The sequence below is a fragment of the Setaria italica genome, chromosome IX, assembly GCF_000263155.2.
Source record: "Setaria italica strain Yugu1 chromosome IX, Setaria_italica_v2.0, whole genome shotgun sequence".
NCBI classification, from domain to species: Eukaryota; Viridiplantae; Streptophyta; class Magnoliopsida; order Poales; family Poaceae; genus Setaria; species Setaria italica.
Genome location: NC_028458.1, coordinates 38,080,411 through 38,086,374, shown reverse-complemented (window position 1 = coordinate 38,086,374; position 5,964 = coordinate 38,080,411). Strand labels below are relative to the sequence as shown.

General features: G+C 45.8%; 1 non-coding gene across 1 annotated transcript; it reads left to right on the top strand.

Moving 5' to 3' along the window:
* Nucleotides 1–2,192: 2,192 nt before the first annotated feature.
* TRNAL-AAG lies at nt 2,193–2,273 on the top strand. Its single transcript has one exon. It is a non-coding gene; the product is annotated as a tRNA-Leu (tRNA).
* Nucleotides 2,274–5,964: the final 3,691 nt, after the last annotated feature.

Sequence of the window (5,964 nt, the reverse complement as noted above, 5' to 3'; positions counted from 1 at the left end):
CTTAATTGGAAAACAATTACAATCAAATACACATGGAATGGGAAATCTTGTATTTGATGTGTAAACAACAACCGAACACTTGAGTACACATATGAATATCAGAAACAAACAATAATCCATGCCTGTTTTTCCATTTATTCATCAACGGTCTTTTTTTATAAATGGTACATTTCTACATGAGCAAAACAAAATAATTGATTTTTCACATGGAAAGGACCTTTATGCTTATGTAGGTTTTTTTTTGGGATACAAAACTGGTTGGTTTAGGGGCTTGTATTCTGAATGAACTGCTCTAAGCTTATAACTAACCAAACATTTTTTTTTCAGGTTAAATGGGTTTTCAAGGATGATTTCACCAGGCCAGTTACCATCCAGAGCAAATATTAACGGTTATAACCAAGCTTGGTTTTCAGTTACGCTTCCTCTGAAGGCCATCTCACATTCATCCCTCTCACATGATGGCAAAATTCATGCCACTCACCTCGTAAGGATGGCAACAAATTAGATCCTCTGAAAGAAACAAAATCTTTCAGTAATTCAGCGCCTGAAAGGCAATTCCCATCTACATCAAAGCCTATACTTCAAAGTGCAGTCACCCCATCAACATCGGGATCACCACGTTCAACAATTTAAGATTTCCACAACATCCTAGACTTTTCACTTCATCTCAAGATCAAGCACCTGTCAACCCAGCTGCAACAGAATGCAAATTTTACTACCCCGCGAGCCGGGCGAGGGAAGGTGCGGATTCCTCACCGATGCAAAGGCGTGTCCAGGGAGGACACCGGCGACCTCGTCGAGCAGCGCGCCGAGCGACGCCGCGGGCCGCGAGCGCGGCCGGCTGGTCCTCGTCGGCGACGGATGGCAGCACGGGTGCCTCCCCCACCCGACGGCGCCGCTGCGGAGCTCGACGCGCACGGCGACGATGGAGACGGCGTCGAGGCGCGAGGACGCGATGGCGAAGGGCGCGGCGAGGGGCACGGCGAGCGGGGCCGCCTCAGCCGCCGCGACGTCCACGGAGAATGTCTCCTTGAGCCGAGGAGGCCGGCTGGCGAGCGGCCGCGACGAGGCTGGGCCGCGTGCTGGCGTTCGTGGTGCCAGCGCTGGTATGGCGATTGGGGCACGGAGAGGACCGGGGACGGCGGCGGCGCGGGTATGGCGATGGAGGGCGGGCGGCGGCGGCTGCTCGAGAAAGGGGTCGGGGCGCGGAGAGGATGGGGGACGGCGGCGGCGCGGCACGGGCGCCGTCGGCGGCTCGAGAAAGAGATCGTGAGGAGGGTGAACGGGAGGCGAACGAACGGCGGAAAGGAGGGGGGAGCGCGGCGGGCGGAGCGAAGTACGGCTCGGAGGGATGCGGGGGATCAAACGGCAGGCGGTTTGTGCGCGGAGGGGCGGAGGGCTATGGACGGCGTTGCATCGATCGATGGCAGACCCAAAGCGCGTAACGCGATTTACCTACGATGTTTTTTCTAGTTTTAATTTTTTTAGCTGTAGAGAAACAGGCTCAGGGTCCGTTCGGATCCCTTGCCGCCGCTCGCCTCGCCTCACCAAATCGGTGGTGGAGCAGCACGATTCAGCGGTGGAGCAGCTCGATTCGGTGGCGCGAGGCTGGATGTGGCAACTCCAACTAGTGGCGGCAAGGTCTGATTTGGTGCCGGTGAGTTCGATTCAACGGCACCGGACTCGATTCGACAGCGGCAGATCTGGATTCCGTGACATCTCGTGCTTGTCTTGTGTTCGTCTCGGTGAGCAAGCTAACCTACCAACGCAGGAGAGCGGAATCGGCTCTCCTACGTGAGCAAGGAAATCCTTGCCCAGCCAGGCAAGCTTGCTACAAGCGGCCTTACAGCAAGGTGAGGCGAGTGTCCGGCAAGAATTCCAAAGGGACCCTTAGTTGGAGGTTGGAACGAGCAGTCGGGCTGGGTTCACTTGGGCCGCAGCATGCATGACAGGTTAGTAGATCGATCTGTATCAAGGTCCACTTGTGTATACTTATAATATAACACGTTGGTGAATGTATGATTGGTGTGTTACTCTCTAGAAGTAGACCCATACTCTCTCCTTCTTTGTATAATTTGTTGTTCGTTTGAGACAATTTCGGTTAGTTATTCCGTCAGATTCGAAGTAGGACACGTGATTGTGGCAAGAATATACTCTAATCATTACTGTTTGTGTTCAGTGTCAATCACAGAGACGAGATGGCCGAGTTGGTCTAAGGCGCCAGATTAAGGTTCTGGTCCGAAAGGGCGTGGGTTCAAATCCCACTCTCGTCAGTGTATCTTTTTATAATTGCTTCGGGATGTTTTTTCCCAAAAGCTCTGTGTTTCTGCAACCAAATCGGATTTCTCGTCAATATCCTTTTACTTTCTTTTTTCGGGATTTTTCTTTTCCCAAAGCTTTGTGTTTCTGCAACGAAATCGAAGTACTAACTACTTCATGATGCCCGGCTAATCCAAGCTGATCTTAATGGAAGTTTCATGAGCATTAAATTTATTATCATGTTAACAAAATTGCTAACTTGGCAAGATTATTATGAGGAGTTTCATAGAGTTTTTCCCCATGAAACTCAACTGTCACAATTATAGTTTTTTATCTTGGTAACTAACTTGGTAACTGTGCACTGATATTGACCTTATACACAAATTTTAGAAAAAAACGAAGTCTGCGGTCTGGCAACCGTTCGTCTTTTTTTTAGGTTTTTTCCCCTTCTATGTCTTCCATAGCTTTGCCTTCCTGTAACCAAGTACTAACACCTTCATGTCCAGGTAATCCGAATGAGACCTAAAGTTTGAGTTCAAAAGGAAGTGACCTAAACGAATGCATAGTTCATCCGCAGCCATGGTTCTTCGAGATCAAGACGCACAAGAGTCAAGACTCAAGACTGGTGATGGTATTAAAATTTTAGCAGGCAGCCTTGTCGTCGTCCTAGAAACAGCCCCAACTGGCCAACTTTACACACAAGCGCCCAACAAATTGTCTCTGGGCCGAATGGAAATCCTTACTAAGACACAGGCTCCCGAAATAATGAAGTGAACCTAGCTGCTTCTTGGACCAACTGGTTCAGGACTCGGTACGCACTATGATATGACTTTCAAAAGCTCGAATTTGTTTTCAGAATGGAAACTAGAGCGGTTCTTCCATGTTGTTGCTGTTTTAGATTTGGATCGGAGATATCAAATGTCACCCTCGGTTGGTAAGTAACGTTTTACTTAAGTATGATTGCATAAAACGATGTTTGGACGGAACAAAGGAAGACGCGAAGGTCCGGGGCACCTTCACTTCGTAGGATAAGGAAGAAGGCGCGAAGGTTCAAAGTATTTTCATAGGTAGGTGCAGAGGTCCCAGGTACCTTCACTATGGAAGGCTAAGTTGGGAAGCGTGAAGGTCCCGTGGGAACCTTCGCTATGGAAGATTAAGTTGGGAAGCGCGAAAGTCCCGTGAACTCCCTCTAGGAAGAATCCGGCGGCCAACCTAAGTTGCTCAAGCGAAGGTGTGGAGGATTGGGATTGTTGATGGTAGTTAGCACGCCAGTTTGTGAACCGCAAGCGCACGGATCATCGTGACTTTTCCCTCAGAGTATTCCATCCAATGTTTATCAATCCGTGGATCGGCAACGAACTAACTAGGATTTTCCATATAATCTAACGGATCTAATCCTAACATGAAACATAGATTGCATATGAAGAGGGTAACCTTGGTGTAAAAGTAAATCATGAGAATAGGTAGATCACATCCATAGATATGTATATGATAAAAAACCACCAAGGATAGTAAGAGCCTATCGTCTTCTAGTTGTAGTTCTAGCTAACAAGCAAGCACAATATGCATCTCATCCAAAGCAATCTTTAAACTACTACCTCCGATCAACCTCCCAAAAATCCCACTTTACACAAGCCAGATCCTATCACGATCCTCTCTATCAGGGCAGGTAGTTTAAGGGCACAAACACAAGTGAACATGTCTAAATATCATGAAGGGTCAACATACTAGATCTAATCACCATGATTACATAAAGCATTCTATGAAGTCTAACCTCCAATTAGACTAAGGAATAAACATATTCATGATAAGAAGAAAGCATAAAAGGAGAATACGAGTCGCTAATAGATCGGATGACATGAAAAACATTGCTCATATAAGAAATGTATTCAGATCATCACCACCGATTACATACCATTGATGATCATAACTAGCTCCTGAACTCCACAATGACACAATCGCGCAGGGAAGCCATGGTGGCTAGGGTCGGCCTAAGCCATTTTCTAGACAACTTCGAAGACTTGCAGTAGCCCTCAGCTTCCTCTGGTGGATGTCCTTCGTTTCATCGAGTTCTCGTGGATGGATGCCAGAGGTCGGTGAATTTTTGGGGTACTTATAGTCCGGGGAGAGCGTGGTGAAAATTGGAAGGCGAGAGGAGCAAGGAAAGCCTCAGGCCAATTAGCCTGGGGGGTCCATGCTGATCAGCATGGTCCTTGTGGCCTCTCGCGTCCTACTTCGTCGTCAAGTCTTCTTTGATGATATGGAAACTTATTTTTACTTGCATGCGGGAATTGCACGTTGATAGCCTCGGGATAAGGATGGATTTTGATATCTTTTCAAAGTCCTGTTTGTTTCCATCTTTGGTCCTAAAGTGAACTTATCATATCTTGTGAAACTTAGCCCCTAAGTATTCTTGGAGAAATTCTCGCTGAACATGAGCATGATCGAAGCCCTGAGGACCCTAGGCCGATCGGCCTCAGCCTCTATAGGCTGATCGGTCTAGGCCCTTTTTGGACCCATTAGCCTTCGTGTTTCTCTGGATTGTTGCTCCAATATAGTTCAATTTTCTGTAAAAATAGAATGTCCTCCAAAATACAATGCATATGCAAAAATGGGGTTATTTTTGGTGTCAAGTGGCAGATTAGCCTAAGAATATATATGAAAATACCAATTAAATGACACTAAAAGTGTGTCAATAACGAGCGTCAACAATCCCCCCATGCTTAAACCTTGCTCGTCGTCGAGTAAGTCCAGGATACTTACTTAATCAGGAAATCAACATTGCCTTTTGATGTCGTCCCTGCACTCAGTTGTACATAACAAGACACATTTCTCTCTCAAGTATTTAGCATAAGTTCAAGTTGTGACCGGCTAATTTTCATCATGGAGGATAGACTAGCAATAAAGAACATACCGCAATAAAATAAATACAATGCTCTTGAACTTAAGTGAACTTCAGACCTTTACCTTATTTCATCGTGAAGAGTTTTTCAAAAAGATGCAAATATAATACCAGTGAGATTCTCTTGCAACAGCTCATGGAAACATTTATCTCATCAAGTCACTCAAGCCTGTACTAGATTATTTTCAACCTATTCTACTCATTTATGAAAGTGGAAGGCTTATGTGGAGCTTGGTAGGTAGAAACAATCCTAGCAAAACATTATATCTGAAATATTGTTAAATTAAGAGAGAAATCTATTAGGATTATTGAGACTTGTCAAAAAGACCATGAAAAATAGATGTGGAGAAGGAGAGGGATGAAACACACACATTTAGATAAGTGGACATGTGCAAGTGACAAATGAATGATCTCGAGGCACAAATGAAGTCATCGTTATCGGATTGCACGTGGTTGAAAAATTGAGTATGGATCAATCCTTAATCTTGAGAGTACTGGGAACTTTAATGAGGCTCAAAGAACTGAGGAGCATTTTATTTGTTTTCTTCTTTTTCTTCTTTTCTTTTTCATTCCTTTTTCTTTTCTTTCTATTGGTGCCCGAAAGGATCCTTTGGACAGTGCTTGTTGAGATCTGTGTAGTCGACACACATCCTCCACTCATTGTTATTTTTCTTTCGCACCAGGATGGGGTTGGCGAGCCACTTTGGATGATAGACTTCTTTTATGAAGCCCGCCGCGAGTAGTTTGGCTAGCTCTTTCTTGATGGCTTCCCTTTTGTCCTGGGCAAATCGTTGTAGGCGTTA